General features: G+C 33.3%; 1 long non-coding RNA gene across 1 annotated transcript in view; it reads right to left on the minus strand.

The window, feature by feature from the left end:
• LOC149416979 (uncharacterized) overlaps positions 1-16970 on the minus strand; it is a 120210-nt gene that overhangs the window by 67470 nt on the left and 35770 nt on the right. The window contains exon 2 of the long non-coding RNA XR_016303396.1: positions 7751-7823. This is a non-coding gene — a long non-coding RNA (uncharacterized LOC149416979). The remainder of the gene's footprint in view (positions 1-7750; positions 7824-16970) is intronic.

Genomic DNA, 16970 nt, shown 5'->3' on the forward strand with positions numbered 1-16970 from the left:
GAGTTTCATACTTTTTTATGGAACAATAATAAAATGTTTTCTAATGTAAAAATTACTTTAAATAGATGGAAATTTAATAATATTCGAAATTTTTGGATATTGCTCGAATGATCGCTGTGCGACGCAACATGATCGCGGTGCGACGTTGGGTGCCGCTCGCCTATTGCTAAGCCGACCTAACCTAAGATCTCGAACCATTATAGCGTCTTCTTCACGATGTGGTTAAGTGGTTGAAGGCTGCGACTGAAGGAGGTCTGACGAACGACTGAGATACCACCAGCTGTGTTCACTCCTCTATATCACGAGAGAGCACAGGGTGGTACCCGGCCGTGCTTCAGAATTGGCGGAGACTTCAAACATTTAAAACTTATCTCTTGTCGAAGGAAATATTGATATTCCAAACCTAAAAATAAAATGACATAATCAAAAAATGTAGGTATCCTGAAATAAAACATTATTGATCAATTGTCTGTTTATCTGTACACGAATTAGTAACACAAAGCTTTCTAAAATAACTCGTTGTTCGAACATTGTCTAAAAAATATTATGAAAATATTATATTTGTAAAGGAGAAATACATAATATTAAACAGTAAGTATAGGGGGTATATGCAAGATTGCTCTCCCCGCCGGCATGACCATTGGCATGTTAGTCCTGCAGGCTGGGAGATAGAACAGTCTATACTGTCGATGACGGAGATAACCATAATGTAATGCCTAAATGCATCACGGCTTTGAGCTGTGTTTTAGATTTCAGGATTGGATTCTGGGAAGTCCGCTTTTCTTAAAATATTGTACCCTTAGGCTAGCATTACACTTGTAAGTTTTTTCGTAAATTTACGACTTCTAGCCAATGGGCATCTTGCATTTTGAAAATCCAATGCGCCCATTGGCTAGAAGTCGTAAATTTACGAAAAAACTTACAAGTGTAATGCTAGCCTTATGAATATTGTTTAACTAAGGTACTTGTCGTAAAATAGTTCTCCGTGCCTAAAACCTTTTTTCCTTGTCTGGCAGTAACGTCATTGTGTCGATTTTATGATGGAAATAGAGAGGGAAGGGAGATAAATAGTACAGTAAAATATTTTAAAGATATTCTTGCTTGTGTAGTGGTGTACTGTATCGTGGGACAACTAAGGGGTAAGAGATGACTGCGGCGGGTGTTCCATATAATTCATTGGATCGAGTTCGAGAAAGAGAGCTCGCGATACAATCTGTGTGCACTTACACGTTTAAAGGTGCGCTATTTAAAATTTGCCTGGACATCTTTGAACGTGCCTACGAGGAAATTGGATTTCTGAAAGCTTAAAATTTGTGATTTAGGCCGTCTGGATTTCGTCTTTCGTAATTTAAAATCATCATAAATGTAACACTGGTTACCGCATGGTTATCACAAGACTAAAATGTAACTTTCATAAACATAAAGAGTCCTAAATTCACCAGTCTTTTAAAAGAAAAATCATCTCTACTTTTGCCATTAATCTGCTAACAAATGTAACATCAATAGTAGTGAAAGCTAAAATAGCACATGTTGAATCAATGTCCAGTGTGTTCATGTTTCTGTAAATAATAAAAGTGATTTTCTGAATCGGTTTGTAAATAAGAAAATTAGACGAGGTTTAGGAACTCGTACAGTATAATATAAATTATAAATTATCCAATAATTATGATTATAAAACAAAATCGCCAGATAGATAGGTACGTCAGCCTTATCTCTGCCGATAACCTCAAGGTCCCCGAGAGCCTAGAGACCAGATTAGCAAACAATGCAGCCGTATGCAATGCATTTTACATTGCAGGCACACGTACACACATATGCACACATGACACGCTGCAAACTACCGACGTATATAATACATGACATCACGCAATGCGACCGATAAATCTGCAACTGCGGCTTTTCTAAACATTTTTGCAGTGCAACACGTGATCAGAAACTCAGAGGCGGTCAGTGATTTTTTTAAATACATCTAATTGAATTTCGATTCTGTTTTGAAATGGAATACTGGAAGTGGAAATCAAATCACTTCCCGATATCATTATAAAAAATAACAGTAGTTAATATACGAAATAAATCTGGTTGTTTGGCTTAAGTGATAGCGCGGTGCAAATTTTGGTCAGTCTTTGGGGAGGAAGATTAATACACAAGTCAGTTAATAAAATCGAAAAAAGGAGAATTAATCTTAATTAATCCCAATTAATCTTTGCTTGTCTACAAAACTAGTAAACCGTAATATTCAAGTTCATAAATTTATTATTTAAATTAAAATATTTTTAATTACTTTATATTACAACGTCATAATTTTGTGACTCAAGTCTTACGAATCATAAAAGATACTCGTACACGTGTTTGAAAGGAATATTTTAAGACTTTTTGGCATGACATTAAAAATATCTATTAATACTAGCAGTTCTGCGAACGGTACCTAGACCTGGCGTTCATAAAAGTATGTTTCTAATTTTATATCTTACTTTATCAAAATCTTTTTTTTCTTCTAAAATAGTAGTTACTTAAAAACCTACTTACTTAATTAAAATACATAAAGATCTCATACTTGTCAACATAATCTTTACTAAACAAAATTACAGATGTTCCAAATGGTTGAGTTAAAACAGAACTTCGCCTCGCTAAGTCAAATGATAAATGATTTTCTAGTCACCAAATTATGTGCATATTTTAATGTTCATTTGTATGTGACTCAAATTTTTATTTATTTTCTATTGTTTTGTATTTTAAAATGATTATTTTGTGACTTCAGTCTTTTTTGTATTTAAGTCAAACAACGACACTTGGATCAGTGCATTACACATAAGTTGAATCTATGACTAACGTCATATTGTCCATGTTAATCATTTTTAAACAAAAAAAAAATAACAACAACAAAAACTTAAGACATTTATACCTGGATAATAAACCACCTAGACCTAAGAGTAAGCGATCAAAAATAAGAATTTGTTGGCTTGTGCGAAAATATTTATAGTTATTTAAAAACTAATTTATTTTGTAACATTTAAAGAAACGCTGTGAATTTTGTCATACATATGACATGTTAAATAACGGTTCCATGATAAATCAACACAGTGACAATTCAACACACTTTTAAAAAGTGATATAAAGTAATTAGAAACGATGAAATTATTTTTTTTAACCTAACCTATCCTAACCTAACCTACATAACCCAGTTAATAAAGTTTTTGTTTCATCACTATCCATGACTTTATATAACTTTTTAAAGATGTGATGAATTATCATTGTGATAATTTATCCGGTTACCATTATATTATATTTCGACCATAAAAAAATTTCCGCAGAAATTCGGAATGCGGAGTTTGAAGCCAATTTGACCAAAATATGCATAATAAACATCGATTTCGTGACATTATTTTCTGACAGGTCCCGCCCATGAAATATGTTATGTCCCTACTATGTAATACATACAAGATATAAGCAAGTTCTGTGCTCGAGTACATACTGTATAGAATACAGAGGTACAGAGCACAGAGCCAAGGGAAACCTGCCAAGTCGCTCTTCAAACTGGGACGTGGGAATGTTACCACCTACTTCGTTTTATTATCTGGGCAGGTGCATACAGCTTTGGTTTCAACACCTGCATAATATGTTGAGTAAAGAAAACTGTGTTAAAATTTTTCCATAAGAGATACGTGCAAAAAATATTGAAGATGTACCACCACACTTGCATTAATTTAATTGATTTTGTATAACACGATAGTTTTGACAAACATCTCATTAATTATTTCATGTTCTTGATTTACGACATCTGCTGGCACAACTGAGAAACTAGAATTTTCCGGGCAGATTGTGATCTCAGCTAAATTGCGGTATAGCGAAGACGCAGCAGGGAAATCTGAGAGCTGTGAGACTCGTCCGCTAGATGGCAGTGTACCAAAGTGTCGGAAAAATAAAGGCGAATGAAATTTAAATTCAAAATGGCCGAATGCGAACAGCTGACATGCCCGTCAAAATACTGTGGGTACAAAATTGGAGGTACTCACTTCGTCTCGCCTCCTCTATTGCAGCTCGGGCTAGTCGCACAACTAGTCGATTATATAGGTAGGTCATTTTGTACGTAGATCGGTTTATAAATTCAACGTTGGTGTTTCAAACTGGTACGCGGCCCAAAACAACATGTTTTGCTGCCCAAATGATTTTTTATAAAATATCACACATTACTATTTGTCAGGCGAATTAAAAAGTGGGTGTGTCAAGCCTACGCAAGACAGAAGTGAAACTTCTAGTTTCAGCTGATGCTTGGCGTGGCGCAGTTCGCTGGTGTCTGAGAGAGAGGAAAGAAGAGAAGAGAGAGAACGTTCGTGAGCGGCTCCCCCACCTCAACAAGGTTTCACTTCAAAAATGCCACAGCCGAGAATCGAACCTCGCTTAACTGATTGAAAGCCAACCACGCTGAGCACCAACTGTAAGCAAAGCCGCATAAATTGATTATATTATGTAGGTTCTGAAAATATGAGAGCTTGTTATGTTTTATAATGTTACCTACATCACACCCAAAATATAATATATTTTTAAAAATAATGTACAATGTACAGAAATAGAATCCCACACAAGATCGCGTAGTGCGCTCTAGCGAACGGATATTTTATCAGAGGGAGATAGTTTTAATTTTTTTTTCTGTAAATTATTACATATTATCAAAATAAATAAATTAATTAAATAAATGTAATACAATTATCATAATATACGGATTAGATAATACTTTTAATCCAACACAATAACGCAAAGCGCGCTCTAGCGGAGTAATGTTTTATCACAGTGAGATAAGTGTTTTTATTATTTTGCAATATTATTTTCTTTTAAAAAATGTTCTGACCTACTAAAAAATAAGATATTGAATGAAAAAGGCGTTAAAAACAAAAAAATAATGTGCGATGGCCGAGAATCGAACTCGGATCAACTGCTTGGAAGGCAACTATGCTGACCATTACACCACCAACGCCAGTTGTCGAGATGAGCTAAGAAGCATTTATATGTTACTTCAAAACTTTGACTAGATCAAATGAACTTTAATCGGTGGTGGGGGTACCCGCATTTTCGTTTCGGTCATGAGTCGGTTTTACTCCGGTCCTCGAAATTGCATGACGCGCGTAAAGAAGTTTCACTTCAAAAAACATGAAAATCTTTAGAAAGGGATTCGGATAAAAAAGATCTGCGCAAACGTAAGCGTAAAAATGCGGTGTGATGATGGAATTCTTTTAACTATATAATATATTAGCTACCATTAGTTTTTACACTACTCATTTTTTCTATGGACACCGTCATTTTAAGCTACGTATTATATCTATGCATATGATACATCCGGTAACCGGACAAAAAGAACACATTTGAAAACTGACAGTCATGAAAAATTGAAATAATGTTATATTGGATTTTTTCATAGCTTCATTATTTTATATCACTTTTCAAAAGTATTCTGTTTGCTCATGAAATCGATATATACACGAAAATCCATGGACATAAAAAATATCTTCAACGCTCGTTTAAGACAATTCAATACCCTAAAATAAAGTCGTAATCTTTAGAATGTAAGTAAAGAAGGCGTGTAAAAAAACATGCGACACGCGGTGTATTGGACTGACCTAAGGTCGAATTTGCCCTGGTAAATATACTCAATATAAAGTGGGAATCTTAACGACTGAAGTGAAGAACCTTGCAAGTCTAGAAAATTGATCTTTCCGCGGTGTTTATTTAAATTAATTTTAATAAACTAATATCTGAAATGTTTCTAAACAAATACCTCGGGAAGTTATTATCGTCTAGAAAAATAAAATCTGGTGCTTACCGCTAATTATACTTTTTATAAAAATCTCAAACCGTATTACGTTAAGTATTTTATTGGTAAGGTACTGTTTTTATTAATTAATCTTAAGGCGATGCCATACGTAGTAATTCAAAATCATGAGTTTTTGGTTTGAAAATTTGGTCGCCTAGAAATGTTTCAGATGCTTTAATTAAATACCGCGAGTAGAATACATCTTGGCCTTTGAAACAATCGAGTATTTTTTAGATAAGTCTTTTTATAAGCCCAGAAAAAAAATGTAAAGGCCTATGAAAACTGCTTTAAAGTTCAAAATCTCCTACTTACGAACCCACTTTCGGTTATGATTTGATTGTATAATGTGGCAAATTAAGTTATTTATAAAATGATCGAAAAAAAAAATTATGCCTGAATATCCACAAAATAAAATAAAAGGCTCTTTTTGGCCATGTTTTTTTCTTGCATAAATCAAAACAGGCGGATGGTGTTAAGCGGGAATTTAAACCTTATCGCCATCTACGTAAGAGTTGTTATTGATAGCGGCTCAATTTAAAATATTACACGACGTAGTGCATCGCCTTAATCTGTACAAATGAAAATTTTCGTTAGTTCAAAATCGTAAACCTCCGAAAGTTCTTCGCCGATTATTTTTAAATTTTGACACAACTTTGAATTCGAAAATGCGTGTGTTTTTATATACCTATATTATATGTATAGATGTCACCTGGGTCAGGTATATACATGCTTTAAAAAAAAAAAAAAAAAACAGCGCCATCTGACTGACCCACAAGGTACAGCTAGTCTTAAATATAAATAACTTACATCGTAACTTACTTAAAAAAGAGAAGGTATTATAATTACGAATTCTTCGGAATTAATTAAAGTATGAGCATTGAGCCGTTATTACTCTTGAGTCGCCTTAGCTTCTGTAGACATTGATATGCTAGTGTCAAAAATCAAAAATTTGGTAGTTTGGGTATAACTGTTGACAGCATATCTCCTTGGATTCTAATAACTTTGGGTATAACATTACGTCACGTAGTTACTGAGATTATTTTGTAATAAAATATCAACACTTGATTCAGAAGCCGAATCCCTTCACCATGTTGGCCACACAAGATATCGCATAATAAACTCGTAGTACGTCTGTGTAAGGAACAAGTTGTTATGATGGAAATAGATTTCTTTGTTTTGCTAGGAAATAACAATTTGACGCGTTCTCAGAACATAAACAAGAATCTATAAATGATAATGCTTCCGAACCCTCTGATATGAAAATATCTGGAGACGGTGAATTTTTTTTCCCATTTGATATCTGGTGATTTGACGTGTTGTTGTTCTTGTATTGTTTTGTATTTATTTTACTTATATAATGCACTTACATAGTGTTGATTGACTAGCTGATCATTTGTGGAAAAGTGAGTGGAAGGGTTAAGTTTTTCCTTTGGGGAAGACTTAACCCGGACAACTAAATCGGAAGTTTAAAAATAATTAGTAGTAATGTCATAAACACTTAATCAAATTTTTTAGAAATCCGATAGTTAAAATAATAAATACAATTTAAGAATATACCCTTAAAAATGCCCTTAATATAGTTAATTAACGGAAAATCTTTTTCGAAATTAGTATGTAATGGGTAACTACATTTAAAATGCCATTGATTCAAACAATATAAAATTGTAAAATATTGATCAACTATCCCGCAGCCAAGTGGGGGAGTAGGTAGCACCCAAAATTACTATCCTCCGTATATTAGCTTAAATACTTGACATATCATTTTAGTATTTTACGTATTTCTGCGCAAATACATAAGTTACTATTAATAATTGACTGAATAATTGGGATTTATATAGTTTAAAAGTCCGTATGACAGAAAAATGTATGGGGTCGTCGGTAGACCCACTTGGTTACAGACGTTTTGTTTGGCATCTTGGCCGATCAAAAATTAAAATGACTCACCGCCTATGAAGACCGCTTCATCTCAGCTTCTCTCTTTTGATTATCAGACGGTAGATGGCATCTGATTTGTCACCTAAAAAAAATAAAATTTTAATATGGCACTCAAAATCATTGTTAATTTTGGAAAGTAATATTTGTAGACGCTTAAAAGAGGAACTAGCAAATGAACGAAAGACTTTTTGTACTGGTATATTAAGAGATATATAAACATATATGAAATATATTGATAAATACTTGAACAACGAATTAAGAGAAATTGGAAAAACGCTCCCGATTATGCATTCCATGTGGGTTGTCAGAGACCCGTGGTACGACTGAATTCTCCACAAAAAATTGAGAGAGGGTTGATGGTAGAAAGTGAATTAATCACAATATGGCTTCCGACTTCTGCGTCTTTTCCGTCATAGCTTACGAAACGTTATTGACGCAACCACAACCCAGAAAAAAATAACGAAACAATTGAGGATCTGGTTGGAACGACGCCATACCCAACCCACAAGTCCAGTCTTTTTATTCGCACTGGCGACAGAATTCTTATAAAGGTATTACGAAATCTGACATTCAATCGAAGATCTAAACGATAAATCACCAAAAAAAAATAAATGTACACCTGCCAACAGTGCCAACATAACAATAATACAATTTGCTTTCAATTTTAATGTTGACAAATATATTAAAACTTGGAAAAAATAATGAAAATTTTCCGGGTACGTCGGAGAGCCCTCTGAATTATAATAATGTTAATTACCTGATTGATAAGGATCGTACTTTCTGTAATTGCACCTGCGCTAATATCCTACATAAGAATGGGCATGGTATCAGAATTAATAATTTAGAGTCTCTTGGAATTAAAAAAGTCATATACTTAATGATCAATTAGATGTATCCAGTAGCCCAATATTAGATCTGTTTCCAATAAGCCCGCAAAATTTCCCAATTCCCCGAGCCAGTTGATGCTTTGTCTCTTCCAATAGATTATTTTAACCCATTAGTATATATGATTTTATATTGATTTCCTTTGTATTAAATATTAAATTTACTAACTGACGTGTGTACCCAGTGTTGCTAGGGGTTATCTTTAGTAGATAGAAATATACAATCGCGGACTTTTCTCTTTTAAGATTTATTTATTTTGATGTATCTCAAGGTTTAGCCAGCGATAGCAATGTAGAGCCCGAAGATATAATTTTTCGACTTGATTATAAAACATGGACTTTTCTCTACTTTCTATAAATATAATATGCGTGTATCATATATGTAAACCTTCCGAAAGAAATTATCTGAATGATAGTCAAAACTTTATCAAAATCTGTTGCGTAGTTTAGAAGAACAAAGCGCACTTGTGGGCAGACGCATCATGAACACACCTCACCCGATGAAACCCGAACAGACACAATGATCTCTACATTTCTACCCTACTTCTTTTCGTTTTCTTTTTCTTCTTTTCAAAAAGATGCTCCACACAGCATCCCAAAAGATAATCCCAAATTTGTGTGGGGTTAACACAAAAACTTAATTCATACTGACATAATAATAATTTTCCGGAAACTATAGAACATATTATATCGGGATGTTCTATATTAGCACCGTCCGAGTATACATTAAGGCACAATCAAGTTTTAAAATTAATTCACCAAATTTTGGTAATTAAACATAACTTGATTAACTGCCGTAATATAATACCATATTATGACTACGAACCAAATTCAATTTTAGAAAACGAATTTAAAAAAATATATTATGATAAAAATATACTAACAGACCCAACGATTAGTCATAATAGACCCGATATAGTTTTACATGACAAAATTAAAAAAAATAACTTATATCATTGATGTCGCTATTCCAAATTCCTGTAATATTCAAAAATCTGGTAATGAAAAAATAAGAAAATACACAGATTTAGGAAATGAAATAAAAAGAATTTGGCATTCTCAGACTATAAAAATATTACCATTCGTTATTTCGGCTACCGGCATTATACCTAGCTTTCTCATTAAAAATTTAGGCGTATTAGATCTATCAAAAAATTTATATATAAAGATGAAAAAGTCGGTCATTCTGAATACATGTAGAATAACGAAAGATTTTTTTATATATTTATGTTGAGGGATTAGTAGGATTTATATGCCCTGTTAGAAGTTCTACCGAGCCGAACCCTCTGATATGAAAATATCTGGAGTCGGTGAATTATTTTCCCATTTGATCTCTGGTGAGTTGACGTGTTGTTCTTGTAATGTTTTGTATTTATTTTGCTTATATAATGCACTTGCATAATGTTGATTGACTTGATGATCATTTGTGGAAAAGTGTGTGGAAGGGTTTAGTTTTTCCCATGGGGAAGATTTAACCCGAACATAAAATCGTAAGTTTGATAATAATATACGTTAGTTAAATGTTAATTATCTGCCACAATTATACTGCTAGGAATTTATAACCTATTTTATTGGTTTATTCTAATTTCAGTCCCCGCTAGTTACTAAATGAATAATTACAATTATTCACTCATTAATTGTTTCACGTGCGTCCTGTTTTCCTTGCATAATTTATCTATGTACACGTGTCTTGCATTCGTTCAACGATTTAATTGATCAACAGAAGAATTATAAATATCTCTCAGTGGAGTGACTTGGACACAAATAAACGTCAATGGTGTAATGAAATCCTGGACCAAGAAATCTTGTATTTTATTTTATTTATGTAAGAAAGCCTTGAAAACAAATAATTTATTTATTTAGCGGTATTATAGAGATACTATTAGACCTGTACTCGGCGTTGATCGGGGACTAATACATGATTTGGGGTAAAATTTTGAGTTTATGAGGCCTTTAAGGTGATAGTAAATTACTTTGATGTATCTCATAAGGTTTAGCCGGAGTTAGCAATGTTAGCGCTCGAAAATATTTTTTTACGACTTGATTACAGAGCATTGTCTTTTCTCTTCTTTCTACAAAAATAATATGTATGTTTTATATATATAAACCTTCCGGAAGAAATTTTCTAAATGAAATAGAAATTTTATCAAAATCCGTTGCGCAGTTTAGGAGAACTAAGCGCACAAACAGACAGACGCGGATAGCGACTTTGTTTTGTACCATTTAGAGAATATTCTTTTGATTTATTTCCATACCACTATCGTACACAAAGACCATTGATATAATTTTCCAGAGTGGTAGATACTTTCAGTATCGCCTTGGTTAAATACCATAATTAAGAACCTAAATGTTGATTGAAATGAATTTCGTCGTGCTTCCACACCTTCCTCTTTCCTATTTCTTTTCCATTCCCACAATATACCCCAATTCTCAGTCTCACTGGCTCCAGACAGTTGGGAGGGTTATATTTTTTGTGCGGTACTATAATAAAGAAAAAAATAGTGAAATAATGTTCATACATACATTTTTTTTGAAGTAATAAAAAAAATGTAAAATTTTAAATTTATTTTAATTTTTCATAATTTCAACATCAATTGAGCCAAAAAAACTATAATGAAATTGTTGCAAATGTGAAAAATAATTTAAATAACACTTAAAACCCCCCAGGCTAATTTGTTCGCTTTTGGGAACAGCTTTATGGTTACATATAAATCGTTGGTTACTTACAACCATAATTAGAAATATAATCTAAACGGTGTTAAAAAAAGAAAACACGCTTTATATTCAAATCTAGAAAATAATCATGGAAGAATTAAAATGTATACCACCACGAAAACAAAGCCTTCAACCACTATTCGAGAAAAAATGATGAAAACTTTTATACTGAATTTTTATGAATTATTTTCCATATTTAAAAAAAATGAAAAAAATGAGGGGTATATTTTTTATAGTACATTTGTCAAATAAAATGTTTTGTTTCAGTAATTTTGGTTTTGTGTGCAGACGATAAAATGTAAGATGATCTTTTTTTAAAACTTTTTATGCTTGTATCGAAAATTTTAATATTTAAAAAAATATGCATTATTTCTAATAATTAAATTTGATAGCGTATTTTGGGTGTCATTATACATTTACCATATTATTTAATTAATACCTTTCCTCAAAATATTAATATGGAAACATAAGAAAATTAAAGTTTAAAGCTAATGAATGTACCTAGATTTCACGGTTTATCACTTAATTTTAGGTTCTATAAATTTGGCATACTATGGCAAGCGATCTCTCGAAACGTTTTTGTAAACTTTTTGTAATATGCCAAAAATCTTTCTAGTAGAATAATCCGGCTGAGAGTTGAAATAATTCCATTATAACACGTTTCGGAACCCACTTGATAGACAGATAATTTCGTTATTGGGAATAAACAAAGAATATTCTTTTCTTTGGACTGTGGTTTGAAACAAGTTGCACCTCTTTGAATTAGTACGCCTCGAACACCAAACGAATGCATCGATGGAAGTATAATATATATAACCATTTGAAAAAAAAATTGTGTCGACAATTGACATTAGACCATTTATGTCCTCCGCCTCAGACAGGCCAATGAAGTTGTTTTTATGTTTAAAAACAGATTTTCAATATTTGAAAATGATCCATCAACTTCACCCGAAGTAAGATGAAAAATTACTTCAATTTGGGCATCCAGACCCGCCTATAACACACTTCTCTCTTCCGTGGTGCTCCATGCCTAAGATCACGACTGCGAACATTGACTGCAACCATTTTGACATGGATGCGATCGATCCCATGACGTGGCATGATAACTCAGAAAGCAGGCAGGACTCCTACATAATATATCCATATGGTGGGTAATGAGTAAACTAGTACACACAAATGGCATCAAAATTACAGACTTTAGGTCGATTGGACTGATCCATCGCTGTCCAAGGGCTTCAGCGCATCAAACGAAGCATTCGGCATCTGTTCAGCAGGTATTGAAAAAGGTGGCTATTCCAGTGAAGCACGTGATCGTAATATATCAGAAATGTTGTTACTATGGATTGCACTGAGCACTAAAACCAGAAATCTTATTATGGATAACCCTGAACATGAAAACAAGAAAATAAGTTACTCTGGATCTGGATGGCCCTACACATGATGACCAGAACCAACATTAACTGCATGGCCCTGAACATGAAAACAAGGAACTAAGTAACTCTGTATCTGGATGCCCTGCACATAACGAGAATACAACTTATCCTATATGGCCCTGAAAATAAAAAGCAGAAACCAAGTTATTCTGGATCTGGATGGCCCTGCACATGATAACTAGATACCAACTTATCCCGCATGGCCCTGGACATGAAAACCAAATACCAAAATATTCTGAATATAAAAACAAAACCAGTTATTCCGGATTGCCAGAACATAAAACTAAAAATCAAGTGAACACGATAACCAGAAACCATGATTTTCTAGAAGGCCATGAACATGATGAACAGAAACCGTATTATTTTGGATGGCCCTGAATATGATCACCAGAAACTGGGTTGTTCTGAATGGCCCTGAATCGTGAACAAGATAACCATAAATAAAGCAAGTTGTTCTGAATGACCCTGAACTTGAAAACGTTAGATGCACTTACTCCAAGCTCCAACTTGACAGCCCCTCCGTGTAATAAGACCTTGCACCGCCCATGTATTGGTGTTCTGGTGGCCTGTATTGGAATGATTGTTCCCGCTGCATGTGTTGGGTGAATTTAATGGCAGCTCGCTGTTGCCATGCGGCGAGCAGAGCTGTGCGGGGGAGAGGCGGTATAAAGCGCAGAGGGACAACAACACACACTGAACCACACTCAGCACTGTAAACTACATCAGGGATGCTCAAACTAGCATGCACGGATACCAATCAATTATTTAATAGAAGGCAAGCAATCAACTCGTGTAATTATTAGCATATACCAGTCTTCAACGATAAATAAATAAAAACTATCATTTATTATTATCCTTCTCACACGATTTGCACGAAAACGAAAGAGACTAATAATATCCAGGATGTCGAATAGTATTTTCGTTCGAATTTGAAGCGATTGCTTTCTGCTCTTATTGTGTCGAATTAAATAATACGGTGACTTACGATAGATTTCTCATGACGACGTCCTATTAATAACATTATTAATCCTCAAAATCCGTATTTCACGGCTTTTATTATGATTAACTAACTAAAAACGCAATGAAGATATATAGAAAAAACTGCTATCTGAAAGAAATGAATTGATAATATAAATAGTAATGGTAAATATAACGAAGATTGGACGGAGGATTGTAATTTATGAATTAGTAATGATGGAAATTGTAAGTCTTTAATAATATTATAAAGTAAAAAAAAAAAAATCTAATATAAATTATGGAATATGTTTGATATCTGCGTCTTACTACGAGTTAATAATAGTTAAATTAAAATTAATACTCTCACTGTACTTCGTTGAAGATAATTCAGCATTAAAATATTATTAAACTAGGTGACTTGTACCCAGCGTTACTCGGGGTTGTAAATAGTTTTGACAAAAGGTTTTGAAGTTGCGAATATTGCAGCCAAAAATATTTTTTAATGACTTGTAAACATCGACTTTTCTCTACTGTCCACTAATATAATATGCATGTATTATAGATCTAAAACTTCCGGAAGAAATTTCGTTAAATTATAGTGAAAATTTTATCAAAGTCCTTTGCGTAGTTTAGAAGAATCAAGAGCACAAACAGACTACTTAGTTTTATACTATCTAGAGAATAGAGATGAATTCATGAAAACTCGTGAATTTGAATATTTGCGGCCAACACTTGCACATAGAAGCTGATCAGTAATGTTGTCTGTGATACCTAATATATTGTGCGAAAATTTTAAGGATTTTTTGAAACCGTTTGAGTATCCCTGCCCAATGCTATTATATTATACACTAGTGAACAGAGTACAGTACACACATAGAGTATTACAAAAACAGTATAAGTAGTGGAGAAGTGTGTTGGTAATGATTGCCTCTTGACTTGTGGAGGTGCAGTGTACTAAGCCATTTCATGAATATATAACCATTTCAGAAAAATTCAACAATTTCAGAAAGATATAACCATTTCAGCAAAATTCAACGATTTCAGGAAAATATAACAATTTCAACTAACTTTAAAGATTTCAGGAAAATATAACCATTTCAGCCAAATTCAACAATTTCAGGAAAATATAACCATTTCAACTAATTTTAAAAAATTCAGGAAAATATGACCATTTCAGCAAAATTCAACAATTACAGGAAAATATAAATATTTCGGCAAAATTCAATGAATTCAGGAAAATATAACCATTTCAGCAAAATTCAACGATATCAGGAAAATATAACAATTTCAGCAAAATTAAAACATTTCAGGAAAATTCAACAATTTCAGGAAAAAAAAAAGTGGGTGTGTCAAGCCTACGCAAGACAGAAGTGAAACTTCTAGTATTCCTCTCTCTCTATTTTCATTTCATCATCTCTATTTTCTCTCTTAGGTTAGTTTGAAAATTAGAGGTTAAATAATTCAACGACGAAGCATGGATTTGATAGGATATTTCCTCTTGTGCCACTGATGTGTTCATCACCTCTATCTCGTCACTACTCATTTTTAACACTGAAATTCTGTACCAAACCGTATGAACCACAATCAATTACGTATTTCACTCGTATTACACTCACGACGCAGTATACTAACCAAGCAGCTGATGCTTGGCGTGGCGCAGTTCGCTGGTGTCTGAGAGAGAGGAAAGAAGAGAAGAGAGAGAACGTTCGTGAGCGGCTCCCCCACCTCAACAAGCGCATATGGTGAGAGAGGGACAGTGAACTGTGAGCGGTGGTGGGGGTACCCGCATTTTCGTGTCGATCCTGACTCGGTTTTACTCCGTCCCCGAAAATCCATTACGCGCCTAAAGAAGTTTCACTTCAATAAACATTTCAGGAAAATTTAACGATTTCATGAGAACACAACCATTTCATATATTTAGTATGATGAAGATTGCATAGTTTATGGCGGGTTGAAAACACAATTATCCAACAAATAGGGCGGTTGACACCATTTTGAATTTTGGACATTTGAGAGCTCTCCGTTAACTGGCAATTTTCCGCCAGTTTCAGGATTTGATCAAATTATGATCGGCCGTCAATCATAGCGATCATATTGTACGAAAAGTTCAGCTAACATAGTCTTTAAAATCTTTGGCTATGTAAGATGTCGAAATTTTAACTGTGTATATTTTTAAATACACGGCACAACATGTTCAATTATTAGATAAATAAACTTAGATACGTTTTGCACTTAAAGAACGTTCATGTTTGGAACGACATATTATTGGATATGCCATGTTTTAATGTCCTTTGATATTTACTTCAGAAAGAAAATCACACTTTATGATATGAAGTACAGTACAGTACAAGGATTTGATTAGATTTAAATTAGGTAAGTTTTTAGATTTTCACGGCCAAAAGCATTTTTGTTGTTTGTTTTTGGGGTGTTATGCCGTATTGCGCTAACTCCTTCTTTAGCCGACGTTTCGGACAGCGTTGCATTTAAATTAAATTACAAACGTGATTCGACTCTATATAATAAATAGATTGAAGCGTAAAGCTAATAATTCAATTAGAAAATGTGTGATTGAATACATTATTTTAATATTGTTGTATATGTTATTATAATAATTATTACATTAACATTCTGTACTTGATTTTTTTACGTATCTTTGAGACGTACACAACATACAGCGCTATCCCCCAAGCTTAATTACAAAACAAATGTAGCATCGAATTCATCTAACTCGTCAATTAATCGTGTTCTTCGTGCCATCAATAATATTTGTCTAAACTCTGGCAGTGACATTTTTTCTGATTCACTGCACATATTTAAAAGGAGCATCATGTTAATGAAACTGTTTAATACCCATAAACATACATACGCACACCCTCGTACATAAACAAGCACACCTATAAACAACACACGTCATCTGATAATTACTAAATATACATACCTCACATTAAGATATATTACAAGGAAACATATCATAGGTACCCAACATTAAATATATATTATCTGTAAATCGTTTCATCACAGTAACGATTTTTTTATTTAATGGCAATATATTGTAAAGTAAAAATGATACAATATTAAGTAAAAAAAGATATGCATTGAAGGCATTAAAAAAATCTCCCAAAATCGAATTGTAATCGATTGTGTTAATAAAGAAGATGCTAAAAAACTACAAACTTTAATTTCAAAAGATCTGCAGGATATTGACTGCAAAGAATTAACAAAGAAAAAACCAACAATGAT

The sequence above is a fragment of the Hesperophylax consimilis genome, chromosome 16, assembly GCF_061612785.1.
Source record: "Hesperophylax consimilis isolate HC1 chromosome 16, BYU_Hcon_1.0, whole genome shotgun sequence".
NCBI lineage: Eukaryota > Metazoa > Arthropoda > Insecta > Trichoptera > Limnephilidae > Hesperophylax > Hesperophylax consimilis.